The sequence below is a fragment of the Dermochelys coriacea genome, chromosome 1 (genome assembly GCF_009764565.3).
Source record: "Dermochelys coriacea isolate rDerCor1 chromosome 1, rDerCor1.pri.v4, whole genome shotgun sequence".
NCBI lineage: Eukaryota > Metazoa > Chordata > Testudines > Dermochelyidae > Dermochelys > Dermochelys coriacea.
Window position 1 is genome coordinate 349,640,789 of NC_050068.2, and position 16,638 is coordinate 349,657,426.

General features: G+C 52.0%; 3 non-coding genes across 3 annotated transcripts; 1 reads left to right on the plus strand and 2 right to left on the minus strand.

The window, feature by feature from the left end:
* Positions 1–5,353: 5,353 nt before the first annotated feature.
* TRNAP-UGG lies at positions 5,354–5,425 on the minus strand. Its single transcript has one exon. It is a non-coding gene; the product is annotated as a tRNA-Pro (tRNA).
* A 1,362-nt stretch (positions 5,426–6,787) lies between these two features.
* On the minus strand, positions 6,788–6,859 carry TRNAP-AGG. The gene has a single exon. It is a non-coding gene; the product is annotated as a tRNA-Pro (tRNA).
* Positions 6,860–12,540: 5,681 nt separating this feature from the next.
* Positions 12,541–12,612, plus strand: TRNAP-CGG. Its single transcript has one exon. It is a non-coding gene; the product is annotated as a tRNA-Pro (tRNA).
* The last annotated feature ends 4,026 nt before the right edge of the window (positions 12,613–16,638 follow it).

Consider the following 16,638-nt stretch of genomic DNA (forward strand, 5'->3'; position numbering starts at 1 on the left):
AGCCCCTCATCACTGGCAAGGGGGGTTTGGACCTGCTGCCTTTCCCTGCAGCCCAGTACCTCTCTTTAGGCCTTGCACAAGGCCTGCAGCGGTGCCAGCCTGGAGCTCCCCAGCTCCTCTTGGAGCTCCCCAGCACCTCCCTACCTCTGGTATCCTGCTCCCAAGCAGCCAGATCCTCCTCTCCCCACCACTGAAGAGCAACTGACCCACCCCCTCCCTGAGTCCTTATAATAGGGCCAGGTGTGGCCTGATTGGGGCATGGCCCCAGCTGTGGCTGCTTCCCTAATCAGCCTGGCTTTTTCTCTCTGGAGCGGGGTCACTGCCTTGTTACAGGTGGGTTTCATTCAGGGCAGAAGGTTAACGGGGTAGATCAAGGTCCTGCACTTGGTCCCATGGTGTTTAATGTTTTTATTAACGATCAGGAAAGGTGGGTGAGGAGTGAGGTAGCCAAATTTGCAGGTGAGTGTTGGAATTATTAATTATATTTAAAATTATTAATATGGGAAACCCCCAAACCCTGGTCTAACCAGAAATTCCTTTATTAAATCCAAAGGCTAAGAATTGCTCTAAACCAGGGGTTCTCAAGCTGGGGGTCAGGACCCCTCAGGGGGTTGCGTGCTGTAAGCTTCCACCCCAAACCCTGCTGTGCCTCCAGCATTTATAATGGTGTTAAGTATATAAACAAGTGTTTTTAATTTATAAGGGGGGGGGGGTCACACTCAGAGGCGAGCTATGTGAAAGGGATCACCAGTACAAAAGTTTGAGAACCACTGCTCTAAACAAGATTAAAAAGCCAAGCATTTGATCAACCCTATTGGTTGGCTCCAGCATGATCAGACAGGGATTAGCAATACACCCTTTTAGAGTTTCCTTTTTATACCCTCTAACAAACAAGTGATGTTATTGCCAATGACTGACATCAGCTAAAAACTGACTGGAGACAGTTCACCCTGACTTCCAGTCTTAACCCAGAAAAGATACACAACCTCCTCTCCTCCCAAGGTCTTTCCTACCCTCCTGGCTGACCGGCTTTTTTCGTTGCACCTGGGCTCACAAAGGAGATAACTCTGGTATGTGGGTGGGAAGGTCCATGTTGGCTCCTTTTAAGAGAGATTCTTCTTGTCTTGTTGAAAACCATCTGCAGTCAGCTCTATCAGTCAGAGGCCTTTTTAGAAACCTCCCCTCATTTCGTTAGTTATTCTTTGAACCAGACATCCTCTGTACTTTGTTCCTTCTGGCCTTATAGCTCATTATTTTCAAGGCCTTCCTTCTGCTTGCTACTCACTGGTTTTCTTTACCCCCCACCACCCAAACTTAAGCTAACTTTAATTCTTCAATGTTATGCGTATTCTACATTGTCAAACAATTATTTAGATTAGCCAGGGCCAGAGAGCACTGGGAGGAACTTGAGAGACCTGACAAAGCCAGGAAATGGGCAACATGACGGCAGATGAAATTCAGTGTTGAAAAACACAAAGCGTTGCACATTGGAGGGAAAAGATTAAATTACTCATACACTTTACAGGGCTCTAAAGTAACTGTATCAATTAATCACAGGTTTCAGAGTAGCAGCCGTGTTAGTCTGTATTCGCAAAAAGAAAAGGAGTACTTGTGGCACCTTAGAGACTAACAAATTTATTAGAGCATAAGCTTTCGTGAGCTACAGCTCACTTCATCGGATGCATTTGGTGGAAAAAACAGAGGAGAGATTTATATACACACACACAGAGAACATGAAACAATGGGTTTATCATACACACTGTAAGGAGAGTGATCACTTAAGATAAGCCATCACCAACAGCAGGGGGGGGAAGGAGGAAAACCTTTCATGGTGACAAGCAGGTAGTCTATTTCCAGCAGTTAACAAGAACATCTGAGGAACAGGGGGGGTCAGGTGGGGGGGAGAAATAACATGGGGAAATAGTTTTACTTTGTGTAATGACTCATCCATTCCCAGTCTCTATTCAAGCCTAAGTTAATTGTATCCAGTTTGCAAATTAATTCCAATTCAGCAGTCTCTCGTTGGAGTCTGTTTTTGAAGCTTTTTTGTTGAAGTATAGCCACTCTTAGGTCTGTGATCGAGTGACCAGAGAGATTGAAGTGTTCTCCAACTGGTTTTTGAATGTTATAATTCTTGACGTCTGATTTGTGTCCATTCATTCTTTTACGTAGAGACTGTCCAGTTTGGCCAATGTACATGGCAGAGGGGCAATCAATCTCTCTGGTCACTCGATCACAGACCTAAGAGTGGCTATACTTCAACAAAAAAGCTTCAAAAACAGACTCCAACGAGAGACTGCTGAATTGGAATTAATTTGCAAACTGGATACAATTAACTTAGGCTTGAATAGAGACTGGGAATGGATGAGTCATTACACAAAGTAAAACTATTTCCCCATGGTATTTCTCCCTCCCACCCCACCCCCCACTGTTCCTCTGATATTCTTGTTAACTGCTGGAATTAGCCTACCTGCTTGTCACCATGAAAGGTTTTCCTCCTTCCCCCCCCCCCCGCTGTTGGTGATGGCTTATCTTAAGTGATCACTCTCCTTACAGTGTGTATGATAAACCCATTGTTTCATGTTCTCTGTGTGTGTGTATATAAATCTCTCCTCTGTTTTTTCCACCAAATGCATCCGATGAAGTGAGCTGTAGCTCACGAAAGCTTATGCTCTAATAAATTTGTTAGTCTCTAAGGTGCCACAAGTACTCCTTTTCTTTTTTGTATCAATTAAGGAAGGGACCTTGGCGTCGTTCCAGGCTGCGCAGTGGGGAAAGCAAACGAGATGCTGGGATGTGAACGAATGCACAAGTGCAGGAAGTAGGGGTGCGGTGGGTGCAGCTGCACCCCCAGGTTTCTCTGTGGAGAGAGTTTGCTGGTGTCAGGACGAAGCCCGTGGTATTCCGTAAATCCTGGAGCTGTGCTGCACCCGTGTGGTGTGAGTGGGAATTGCACTTTGCTTTTGGACACCCGCATGGTTTAAAGAAAAGGAGGACTTGTGGCACCTTAGAGACTAACACATTTATTAGCGCATACGCTTTCCTGAGCTACAGCTTACAGCTACAGCTCACGAAAGCTTATGCTCTAATAAATGTGTTGGTCTCTAAGGTGCCACAAGTCTTCCTGTTCTTATTGCAGGTACAGACTAACCCGGCTGCTACTCTGGAACCTGACACATGGTTTAGTTTCCTTAGCTGGCTTTCAGCCCCCCCCCCCCCACTATAAAAAGTGCCACTGATGGAATGGGATGGAGAATAATACCGAAAACAAACGTAATGCCTTTGTCTAACTCCGCCTCCCCTGGATGCCATCTGCAGTGCTAGTTAGCCCATCTCAGAAAGGATATTGCAGAACTGGCAGTTCTGAGAAGGGCAGTGAGAGTGACCAAGGGCCTGGAACCACGCTCCTACCAGCGGAGATTGAAAGCACTGGCATTATGACATTTGAAAGGAGGTGCATAAGAGGGGACCTGACAGACAGGAGGTGAATAAGAGGGGACCTGACAGACAGGAGGTGAATAAGAGGGGACCTGACAGACGTATAGAATACAATGAACGGTTCTGAAAGTATAGAATCCTAGAATCTCAGGGTTGGAAGGGACCTCAGGAGGTCATCTAGTGCAACCCCCTGCTCAAAGCAGGACCAATCCCCCAATTTCTGCCCCAGAACCCTAAACGGCCCCCTCAAGGATTGAACTCACAACCCTGGGTTTAGCAGGCCAATGCTCAAACCACTCAGCTATCCCTCCCCCAAAAATGGGCTCATCCAGGATTTGAACCCAGGACCTCTCGCACCCTAAGCGAGAATCATACCCCTAGACCAAAAAGCCAGTTAAGATTGGAAGCTTTTGTGCATCTCAGCAACTCCGGTCTTCCTAGCCTCTTCGTCGGGCAGCGTGGACTTTGGCACATGTCCTTGTCCCACTTTCTCACAAAGCTCAGAAATAACCAGAGAGGATAGTTCATACTGCTGGAGAAAACACCGGGCAATAGGATAAATGGACACAGATGTGCTTCTGCACCAGGGAGTGCAGCATGTGGGACTCTCTGAGTTGTGGCACTGGAGAGAATCTTGTGCATGTGGGTTTATATCTTGGGGCTAGTGATAGCAACTTGTGGAGGGAACTGAGAGTGCACGGGAAGCCACATCCCCTTACACAGCCTTTCCTGGATAGAACTGGGGCTCTCCCGTGGTCAGAGCTTGCCAAAGTATTCCTGCATTTGTGGGCTGTGCAGTGGCATCCCAAGAGTGCGAACAGTCCTGTTAGGGTCCAAAGGAAAAATTGCCGGTTTCAGGAGATTTCTCCTGTATCCCTTGCATAGGACTGGAAGGGCCCGCCTGGGTCGCTGTTGCTGCAGGCAACCCCGTGATGAGATCCCATTCAGAAATGTATCCAGCCCCATCGTACAGCGAGTTAGGTTTACACATGTTGTTCTGACAGCTGGCAGTGTCGCATCCCAGTCCTCTTCAGGGCAATCGTTTGCATTTCAGTAGGTGCATGTGGCAGATAGAAAGCTCAACTCCACAGTCCTGTAAATACGTAAGAGATGCAGCTAGTAGAAAAGAGACAGTAGGATGGTAAGTGTGACAGCTTGCAGCTGTGGCCGAGCATGCATGGCGGGGACGTGACCGGGTCCCGGGGCTGCCCGGTGTGGCGGGGACGTCACCGGGGCCCAGGGCTGCCCTGCGTGGCGGGGATGTGACTGGGGCCCGGGACTGCCCAGCGCGGCAGGGCCCTTACAATATCCTGGTATAGCACAGCAGTGCCCAAACCTGGCTTCCACGGCCACATCTCAGCTTCCCCGGGGTCTCCTCTGCTTTGCGTATTAACAAAAAGAAAAGGAGGACTTGTGGCACCTTAGAGACTAACAAATTTGCTCAAATAAATTTGTTAGTCTCTAAGATGCCACAAGTCCTCCTTTTCTTTTTGCGAATACAGACTAACACGGCTGCTACTCTGAAACCTGTCACTTTGCGTATTAACTGGCACCAGCTGAAACATTCCCACCCCTGAGATCGGCTCAGCTTTGGCAGCCGAATAGAAACTGTAGCGGAGCCGGCGATGGAAACCAGCCGCCTGCAATGTGGGGTGTCAGAGCAACATGGGTGGGGAGCTTCGGGGAGGCACTTAGGGACTCAAAGGGCCACTCCCGGCGTTTGCTCTAAGATCGGCCAGGCAGGAGGAGACCCCAAAACATTTGCTGTGGGGGAGCGTTCGTCGTTCCCACCCAGCTGTGACGTGGCCTTGGCAGCCAGGCTTGGGCACTGCTGTGGATTTTAGGCAATAAAGTTCCTCCTTCTCTCCACGGGGGAAATCGCTTTGTTCTGGCCGATCCCCCCACCCTTAAAAGTGGGCTCATCCGGGATTTGAACCCGGGACCTCTCGCACCCAAAGCGAGAATCATACCCCTAGACCAACGAGCCAGCTGGGAAAAACATCTGCCAGATGTTGTCTTAGAGGAGAACTTGGCAGTGCTGGAAACCACAAGACCATGTGGCCTCTGAGGCACACTTTACAGCACTTACAGTTTGCACCTTGGGTGGCTCAGACACAATATCCACTAGACCCTGAGTCAAGCCACTTCAAGCACACCAGAGCCCCCACAAAACCAATCCCTGGCTGCTTAAGGGGCCCGTTGCTTGCGTCTCCTTTCAGGAACGCTGCTGCGTTTGCGATAAGCCATGCTGAGAGTGGGGAGCTGTGACAGAATACACCCCGTGTTCACACCCTGCACACTGCTTTGCACGAGGAATGCCTTGTGAGCTGTTTAAGAACTCAGCATTTGCTGATCAGTAGCAGCCTGACGAAGTGCACAGAGCAGCCTGACATGTGACGTTATAAACACAAGCAGAAATCAGGACTAAAAGCAGGTTTTCCAGAGACGTCTGGGGAGTGGTCAAACCAGTTCCTCAGGGCAAGCCGACACCTTGAACTGGTGTAAACAAGGCCCATGGGCCATTACCTGCTCAGTGCCCATTCTTGGGGAGGGGCAAAAAGCTACATCTTAGCAAAGAAACAGCATAGGGTTCCTGTCCTCACAGACGGCCTGTCATCAGGCTCCCAGCTGGAGATGGGGGGACAGGACTATAAAAAGGAGGGGCAGACACCCCTCTCTATCCCCCTGCCCATCACATTCTTTGCACCAGAAAAGACAAAGGAAGCAGCTGTTGGACTCTGGAAGAGGCGTCCTGACCTCAAGGGGTTGGTCAGGGAGATTGCTAGAGGCACATGGCCAGACAACTTTGCTTTGACTCTAATAGAGTTTGTGAAGTTGGGCACCTGTAAATGTCTTATCTTTATTTTTCTTGTGACCGTGTCTGACTCTTACGCCTCCTTGCTGGGCCTCACTGAAAATCGCTCTCTTTGTAGCTAATACACTTGGTTTGTTGTTTTAGCTAATCCAGTGTGTTAAATTGAACTGTCTGGATAACTACTCTGTGGGTGGAAAGTTTTACAACTGATAGGCAAGCGTTTGGTTATGGACCTGACTTTTTATTTGCCGTGTTACAGGCGCCCCTTCCTCTCCAGTCAACGGAGCTCAGCCCCCCCCCCCCCCCAGGACAGGGCATGGAATACCCATTCTTGTGGGCAGCTAGCAAGCGTTGCTGCAGGGTGGGGTTGCAATAGAAAAAGGCGAGTGTTTTAATCCAGCTTCACCACTTTTCTGTCATTGGGGAATTGTAGATAAAAGTTTCACTTCCTTTCCATACATTCTTTATGTGAGGAAAGTCAGTTTGCGCCGCAAAATCTTCATCCGTCCCACCACTGCTACGTGCTGAAAAAATGGGCTCGTCCGGGATTTGAACCCGGGACCTCTCGCACCCTAAGCGAGAATCATACCCCTAGACCAACGAGCCAGTTGAAAAAAGTGCTTCTTCCAGATGTTTTTAGAAAGGAGCCATTGACTGTGTTGGCACTCAGAGATCATATTACTTTCCACACACATCTGGCAGCAGGATGTTCCCTAGACTCTTTCCCCTGGCTCCTAGACACACTTGAGAGAACAATTTATGGCCTTCTCTCTACACTTGGATTTTCACCCCGCTGAAGCTGCCAGGATGGAAAACTCTGTTGTAGATGTGATTTGCACGGCCACAGTTTAGCACCTTTACAAAACTGGCAACGCTACGGCTTTGAGCCACTGCAGCTACTGTGGAAAGGTCTCCAGCTTCAGCCCCTAAAATCTAGACTCTGAGGCGGGCCAGCTCCAGAGCAGGTAGCTGTGGAGTGGGGGGACCTTCTGTGCGAAGGGGGATGTCACTATTGTCTTCTTCTCTCTGCCTTTGCGTTCATTCTTTCGTCCAAACCTGAGGGCTGATAAAAGGCCTGGGGGAGGAAAGTGCATTTCCAAGGGCTGGGCTGATCCCTAGCTTGCTGCTGTCCGGTAGGCAGTGAGAGCAGCAACAGGTGTGCGCTCCCCTGCCCATCTTTTTGGGTGCCCACTGCATGGGCTGGTTATGATCACCCGTGGAGCAGCTGTACCGAGCCACTCAGAACTCAGCAGTTCTCTGGCAGGTGGCTAGTTTTAGGACTGCCCTCGCTGGCCTACGGGGGGCACTACCCCTGGGGCTTGGGGAGGCATTCAGTGGGGTCACTCTGCATTCTCCTGCCATCCCAAGAATCTCCCTGCACCCCCCAGTATACCCAGCTCCTGGGCCACAACTCCCCCATTCCCGCCCAGAGCTCAGACCCCCAGCACGGCTGCAGAGATCTGTCAAGTGATCAGTCCATGCACTGCTGGCAGGCAGCTCCCCTCTCAGCCTGGCATCCCAACACCCCCCTGCTCAATGCCGTTGCCCAGGGGCAGCCCCATGGTCCCCAGCAGGGGCACAGGAAGAGACTTGCCCACGTGTCAGAGACAGGACTAGAATCCATGACTCCTACTTCCCCAGTGACTGCCCTATGCATTGTACTGCCCTGCAGCGCATGGTGCACTGAAGAGGTGCCAGAGAGCCCCATGCTGTTTCAGTGCTGTGGTGTAGTGGAATAGGCAGAGGATGTAAGACCTGGGGGGTCTGAGTTCGACTCCAGCTTCATCGCCCCAGGTGTAAAGCTGCCCTTCCCCAGCTCAGGCTGTTGCCCTGTTGGGGAGGCCGTGGGCTCTCCAGGCACCAATGACATCTCCACCCCTCTGTATTACCTTCTTTGTGGCCAACAGAGGCACTTGCAGCTGTCTTGCTGGGATTTGTCACAGCTGGTGCCACTTGCTGCTCCCTGTATGCTGTGGGGCAAGCAGGAGCACAGCCCCCCAGTCAGTGGGGGCACAGAACTGTTGTGTGGGGAGAGGCAGCTGAGGAGGCCAGGGGAGAGGGCCAGCTCCTCTGGCCACAGAAAGTACCTCTCTAAAAGCGGCCACGTTTGTATTCCTGTGCATGCCCCTGCTGTGGAGGCTTCACCTCTGGGTGACGGGGGGGGGGGGGGGAGGGCGCTTCTGGGAACATGCCTTACAACCTGACCCCTAGGCCATGCTGCCTTCCGGGTCTGCATCCCCCCTTGGTAGCCGGATCTGCCCCCAGAGCATGGGACCTTACCACTGCTTTGTCATGGGCATGTGACTTCCCACATTGGTTTGTTGTCCTGGCCTGGAGAGCCCAGCCCTGGGCTCCGTCCCGAGTGGCAGCTTAGCTCGGCCTGAGCGGTCAGCATCCCTCCTAGCCAGCTGCCCTGCTGACGGCACCCGGCTCCCGTGCAGTGCAGCGAACCGGACACCCTGGGGCCAGGGCAGTGGATAAGCTACAGAAACTCATAGATCTCTAGGGCTCAGCGCTGCACAGAGGTTTTTGGGGGCCTGGGGCAAAATATGAAACTGAGGCCCCCCCACCCTTCTGAAACAGTACCACTGAGAGGGGCTGGGGGGCAGGGTGCTGGGGAAGGAGCCCGCCCCACACTCACCACACAGCAGCGGCTTCTGTGCCCCATGGGGATGGGGCTGACTCCCTGCTCTGGGCCTTGTGCTCTGCTCGGGTTTGGGGGCCTTCTCAAACACAGGGCCTGGGGCCAACTGTCCCTCCCCTCCTCCACCCTGGGTGGTCCTGAAGAAAGTAATGGCTTGACAGCTGGGCCCACAGCTCCAATGGGGAGCGGCTCCAGGCGGCCCTGCATGGGGCCAGCGCTAGCGGGGCCAGAGCAGGGGATCCAGAGAGCCCTTAAAGGGGCCAGGTCCTGCTCCCCCAGCTGCTTTCCCCCCCGCCACCCCAGGGGACAGACTGCCTCAGGGCTGGTCAATGAGCCTGCACGTAACTGCAGCTGGGTGCGTCCCTAGCTGCATGAACGCTGGTGGAAGTGCAGGCTGGAGAGGGCTTTGCAGCTTGTCACAGCAGTACAGTGTGAGAGGGAGCCCAGGCTGGTGGGTTGGGCGGCTCAGTGGTATCCCAGTTCCAGGTGGATCCGGGGAGAGCGGGGGACTCGTCACACCTGTATTGTAAGGTAATGTATGAGAGTTTCGCTCTGTAACAGTGTATCTCACCAGACGGGAGAGAGGCGTTAACCTGTGTGAAATGCTGGTCTCCAACAGAAGGTGTTCTGCCCCGCTCCATGAGGAAGGCCCAGCGACGCCAGACGGACTAGAGTGGAACGTTACAGAGGACGAAAGACCTTGTTGTTTACTAACCCCCTGCCCCATGAAGATGAGTCTTGCAAGTGAATTCCTCCCATTGGCTGAGTTTGCAATTGAAAGCAGATGGGGAGATAGGGAATGAAAACCCCTAACAAGGAGGAGCTGGATCTCATTGCTGCTTGGACTCCTCTGGGTGGCAAGACAGATCGGAGCTCAGCCAGGTTACAGCTCCAAAAGGTATCCAACAGACCTGCCTTTCCCACGCCTCCGTTGAACCAGATAAGCATCCCTCGGCACACCCCAAGGCCACAGCCACTTCACCTCCTCCCACCGCTCAGACTGGGAGGAGCCGTCCAAGGAAACAGAAGTAAGAAACCAGATTCTACACGTCTGTCGCTGGCACAGGGCACAGGCCCACTGCCTCGGCACGGGCTGGGAGCGCACCGCAAACTAAAGCTGACGCCGATCAGTGCAAGAGCTGCCACTAACAAACAATGCATGACCTCATCTGGGAGGACAACCCTGATGTAGACTGCCCCATTGAGACCTGGCTGGAGAACCCCGCAAGCCCTGTGCTCGCCCAGCTCGGCCCCCGAGGATACTCGGTGCACCGTGGACCTGGAGAGGCTGAGAAGGCAGGTGGTGCTGCATCCATCTTCTCTGCAAACATCAAATGCAAGAGAGGTGCCTCTGGTAAGACAACTTCATGCACCTGACAGGAGAAACCAGAGCCAGGTTTCTCACACTGATTTTAGGTGGATTTCCAGACCATCACAGAGAAAAACACGCAGAAGCTCACTGGCGCATGGAGAGGCACCTCAGCCTTGTCCTCCTGAGAGATCCTGAAGTCCTCAAATCATGGTTTAAAGGCTTCAAGTTACAGGGAATCCACCATTTACACTAGTTTAAACCTGTGAGTGACCCGTTCCCCAAGTTGCAGAGGAAGGCAAAAGACCCCGCTGCCAATCTGACCGGGGGGAAATTCCTTCCTGACTCCAAATCTGGCAATCAGTTAGACCCTGAGCGTGTGGGCGAGACCCACCAGCCAGACACCCGGGAAGGAATTCTCTGTAGTAACTCAGAGCCCTCCCCAGCTAGTGTCCCATCCCTAGGACATTCACAGGTCATTTCGGTCCAGCCACACAGCTGGTCACCCCTGGACCCCCTACATATCAAGACTGAGAACATCACAACCCACAGACCATCCCCTGACTAGGGCAGTGCTCAGAGACCTTCTGGTACCTGGGCATCAAGAAAGACCCTGATTCAACCACGAGGACTCAGGACTCCAATGAATTCCAGAGGCAGCTAAAAGACACCTGGACCCCACCCATGGGACAAGGAGTTGAGGACCTGGTGACCTGCTGGCCCCCAAAAGGCTCCTCCCTCCCTCCACCAAGACGGCCAAAGCCCACCCCAAGGAGCTCTCCAGAGGGGTAAATGGCTTCCTCAGTCCTGTGGGCCTGCTGCAGAGCTGAGCGCCAAGCACCGTAAGAACTGTCACCCTCCTTCACTGAACTGACCACGAACAGCCTCCTCAAACAGCAGGGGCCTGCCGTGCTCAGCCCCGCCAACCCACGGCCTCCAGCAGAGACCTGTGACTCCGACCCGGGCCCTTCCCAGCTGGCGAAAGAGTCGTGTGCAACTGGCCCCACTCCTGAGCGAACCAGCCAGCTCCTCATTCAGGGAGGGAATCTGCCGCCCATCCTTCACGCATGCACTGGGGTGACCCGCACTGGAGAAACCCACCCTGGGCACGTCAGGCCTGGCCAGCTCTCACCTGGCGTCAGACCTCCCGTTCCTGGGCAAGCTCAGAGAGAAGCCAGCCAAAGGCCAGCTCCAGGCTCCTCTAACTGCAGCCAGCAGGCGGGACCCGGCACCACCTGGCTTCAGGCCCAGACACAGAACCGGAGCTGGTTTCGTGGCCCTGATGGCTGAGCTCCTCCTGTCAGTGGGGAGAGGGCAGCCATCGGTCTCAGCCCCCTGGACGTCTCGCAGCGTTCCACATCGCGGGCCAGGAGCTTCCACTGGCTCTCCCGAGAGGTGGCAGGGTCCAGGGGAAGGCGCTGAAACGGTTTGAGTCCTTCCTGGAGGGACACCCCCAAGGAGTAGTGATGGGGAAACTGCTCCTCTCCCCCAAACCCCTCACTTGTGGGGCTCCACCAGGGTCAGTTCTCTCTCTCCGGCCCTTCTCAACATCTACTTGCAACCACCAGGAGAACAGGCCAGAGCAGGACTTAACGTTGCATCGGTACAGTTGAATATTTACATTATCTTAGTAAGTTTTTCAATTATTCATCACTATTTTATTGCACAGATCAGAGAGAGAATCCAAACTCAGTCAATGGGCGTATGCAGCGTTGTTGTAGCCATGTCGGTCCCGGGATATTAGAGAGACAAGGCGGGGGAGGTAATAGCTTTTATTGGACCAACTTCCATTGGTGAGCGAGACGAGCTTTTGAGCTCTGCAGAGCTCTGCTGCAGGTCCGGGACAGGTTTCAGAGTAGCAGCCGTGTTAGTCTGTATTCGCAAAAAGAAAAGGAGTACTTGTGGCACCTTAGAGACTAACAAATTTATTAGAGCATAAGCTTTCGTGAGCTACAGCTCACTTCATCGGATGTCCGGGACAGTGTGGCGTGTGCATGTCACCCCACATGGGGGATACGCAATCCTTCGCTGTGTAGGCTGGCTGGGTGCAGGCAAGTGCCCAAGGCTCAGTAGGAAGGGACGTGAGAAGCAGGGTGCTGGGTATGAAAAGTCTCCATTGCAAGCTGTAGAGAATCCTTGCTCAGCGGGTGCAGTGAGGCTTAAGGCTTGTTTGTCAGGGCTGCAGCCACAGCTGGCAGTTCCCTTCTGCTCTGCAGACTCCCCAGGAAGGCGGGATGAGGCAGCAGCCAGCCCTGATCCGTGTAACCTGATCGCCAGGCTGCTGCTTTGCTGAGGTGGCACCTTGAGCAACAGCTGGAAAAAGGCCTCCAGGGTGGCTCGTTGGTCTAGGGGTATGATTCTCGCTTCGGGTGTGAGAGGTCCCGGGTTCAAATCCCGGATGAGCCCTGTTTTGCATTTTAGTGTGGGGAGGGGTTCCCAGAGAATTTCCCCTTCACCGGAGGCGAGGCGGAGTTGTGAGAAAACCCCCGGAGGCCAGTGATGCTGCTTGAGTTAGACTCATAGATTCATAGATACTAAGGTCAGAAGGGACCATTCTGATCATCTAGTCCGACCTCCTGCACAACGCAGGCCACAGAATCTCACCCACCCACTCCTACGGAAAACCTCACCTATGTCTGAGCTATTGAAGTCCTCAAATCGTGGTTTAAAGACTTCAAAGAGCAGAGAAGCCCCCCTCAAGTGACCTGTGCCCCATGCCACAGAGGAAGGCGAAAAGCCTCCAGGGCCTCTTCCAATCTGCCTTGGAGGAAAATTCCTTTCCAATCCCAAATATGGCGATCAGCTAAACCCTGAGCATATGGGCAAGATTCACCAGCCAGAAACTACAGAAAATTCTTTCCTGCGTAACTCAGATCCCACCCATTTAATATCCCATCACAGGCCATTAGGCCTATTTACCCTGAATATTTAAATACCAATTAATTACCAAAATCACACTATCCCATCATACCATCTCCTCCATAAACTTATCCAGAAGAATCTTAAAGCCAGATAGATCTTTTGCCCCCACTGCTTCCCTTGCAAGGCTATTCCAAAACTTCACTCCTCTGATGGTTAGAAACCTTCGTCTAATTTCAAGTCTAAACTTCCTGGTGGCCAGTTTATACCCATTTGTTCTTGTGTCCACATTGGTGCTGAACTTAAATAATTCTTCTCGCTCTCTGATATTTATCTCTCTGATATATTTATAGAGAGCAATCATATCTCCCCTCAGCCTTCTTTTAGTTAGGCTAAACAAGCCAAGCTCCTTGAGTCTCCTTTCATAAGACAGGTTTTCCATTCCTCGGATCATCCTAGTAGCCCTTCTCTGTACCTGCTCCAGTTTGAATTCATCCTTTTTAAACATGGGAGACCAGAACTGCACACAGTATTTTAGGTGAGGTCTCACCAGTGCCTTGTATAATGGTACTAAAACCTCCTTATCCTTACTGGAAATACCTCTCCTGATGCATCCCAAGACCGCATTAGCTTTTTTCACAGCCATATCACATTGGCAGCTCATAGTCATCCTATGATCAACCAATACTCCAAGGTCCTTCTCCTCTTCCGTTACTTCTAATTGATGCGTCCCCATCTTATAACTAAAATTCTTGTTACTAATCCCTAAATGCATAACCTTACACTTCTCACTATTAAATTTCATCCTATTACTATTACTCCAATTTACAAGATCATCCAGATCCTCCTGTAGGATATCCCGGTCCTTCTCTGACTTGGCAATAACTCCCAGCTTAACGCGGTAAAGCAGTGCTCCAGGGAAAGGGGCTGCTTTACCTCATTATATTCAAATTCGAGTTACCGCAAGCAGTTCCCCTGTGCCCCCTCACCTTACTTGCTGCGGCCCCCGCCGCCGCAGCTCACCTCCGCCTACGAGCGCGCCACAGCTCCGCTTCTCCTCCCTCCCAGGCTTGCCGCACCAATCAGGAGGAAGCGGAGTGGAGGTGAGCTTGGGGGGGGAGAGAGGGGCACAGCAAGTAAGGGGCAGAGGAACTGCTCCCCACCCCAGCTCACCTCCGCCTCCTCCCCTGAGTATGCTGCTGCCCCCGCCCCCGGCTTCCCGCATCAAACAGCTGATTGGCGTGGCAAGCTGGGGGGCAGGGGGGTGTACATCTCTTCAAGGCCTTGCACGAAGGGCATGGGTAAGTCAAGAAAGAACTCATGGTAAAAATAAGATAAATAAGATGACCTTTAGGTAGCTGTAAATCCTAAAGTGCTTATTCTGACAAATCAATACCTCTTATTCTAGAATTACATTAAAGGTTCTCTCTGCCAGTCTCCTTTTATGTTTAAGTAAGATAAGTGAATGGTCTGAGATCCCTCATCTTTTTATAATCTATAAATAAGGCCCTACTTAATTGGGTCCAGCCAGCCAGAGGCTACCAGGGACAAATCCTCCCCACAGATCTTGCGGGTGCAAAGACACCACTTTGCTGGGTGCTGCTGCAGCAGGTCCACATGTGTCCCAGTGGCAAAGTGGGAATTTTCTGCCATACGTCGGTGAAGGAGACGCATGGTGGCACTGACTTACTTGCCCAGCGATCACTCCCCACTTCCCGGTGGGGGGAAGGGCTCAAACGCTGCTTTGGGGGCCAAGTGGGAGATGCGGGGGGGGTGTCATGTGACTGTCTGGGTGGGATAAATGGGCTGGCCGAGACTGACCCAGATCAAGGGAGAGTCTGGAAAGATACTAGGAACCCCAAGCTGGGAAATTCCAGCAGGCGGAAGATGTGATCTCAGCCTGGGTCTGCAGGAGAAGGACAATGGACCAAGAGGGGACGCGGCTGGAATTGTGGGCGCCAGATTTGTATAATTTTTGGTGGTGCCCAGAATGGGTCCAAGCAGAGCCATCCCGTCCATAGAAGGGACCAGGGCAACCGCCCTGGTCCCTGTGCTTTGGGGGTCCCTGTGCTTCAGGGAGATGCTGGGTCCAGGGCAGCCTGGGAGGTTAGCGGGGGGCCTGGCACCGGCAGCAGTGACCTGGTCCCAGCCTGCCCCTACTCCACCCCCTCCCCGCCCCCACTCCACCCCTTTCCCCAAGGCCCCGCCCCGCCTCTTTTTGGCTTCCGCCCCCTCCTCCGACTGACGAGCTGGCAGGGCGGGCTGGCATTGGGTCGCTTGCTGCTGCTAGTGCCAGGCCCCCCGCTAATCCCCCACGGCGCTCTGGGCCCTGCGTCCTCCTGAAGCACGGGACTCCCCAGTGTGCGGTAAGCCCAAACATTGGTGGAGCCGGGCCCATGTTCCTAAATATTGGTGGAGCATGGAAACCACGGGCCCATATAACTTGCCGCCTATGAACAGCTCATGCTCTAGACAGGGACTATCTACAAAATGTGCTGATGTGATTAGGCCCTATGATGGTATCCCCTGAATAGATATGTAGGCACAGTTGGCAACGGGCTTTGTTGCAAGGATAGGTTCCTGGGTTAGTGGTTCTGTTGTGTGGTCACATCAGCCACACTATCAGAGGCTCGTTCACCTGCGCATCTACCAATGTGATATATGCCATCATGTGCCAGTAATGCCCCTCTGGTTTCAGAGTAGCAGCCATGTTAGTCTGTATTTGCAAAAAGAAAAGGAGTACTTGTGGCACCTTAGAGACTAACAAATTTATTAGAGCATAAGCTTTCGTGAGCTACAGCTCACTTGTTCGGATGTAATGCCCCTCTGCCATGTACATTGGCCAAACTGGACAGTCTCTACGTAAAAGAATGAATGGACACAAATCAGACGTCAAGAATTATAACATTCAAAAACCAGTTGGAGAACACTTCAATCTCTCTGGTCACTCGATTACAGACCTAAGAGTGGCTATCCTTCAACAAAAAAGCTTCAAAAACAGACTCCAACGAGAGACTGCTGAATTAGAATTAATTTGCAAACTGGATACAATTAACTTAGGCTTGAATAGAGACTGGGAATGGATGAGTCATTACACAAAGTAAAACTATTTCCCCATGGTATTTCTCCCCCCCACCCCACCCCCCACTGTTCCTCAGATATTCTTGTTAACTGCTGGAATTAGCCTACCTTGCTTGTCACCATGAAAGGTTTCCCTCCCCCCCACCCTTTCCGCTGCTGGTGATGGCTTATCTTAAGTGATCACTCTCCTTACAGTGTGTATGATAAACCCATTGTTTCATGTTCTCTGTGTGTGTATATCAATCTCCCCTCTGTTTTTTCCACCAAATGCATCCGATGAAGTGAGCTGTAGCTCACGAAAGCTTATGCTCTAATAAATTTGTTAGTCTCTAAGGTGCCACAAGTACTCCTTTTCTTTTTGGATATAAACTGGCCATCAACAAGTTTAGGCTTAAAATTAGATGAAGGTTTCTAACCATCAGAGGAGTGAAGTTCTGGAATAGCCTCTCAAGGAGAACAGTGGGGCAAAAAACAGGGGCACCATTTCAGATT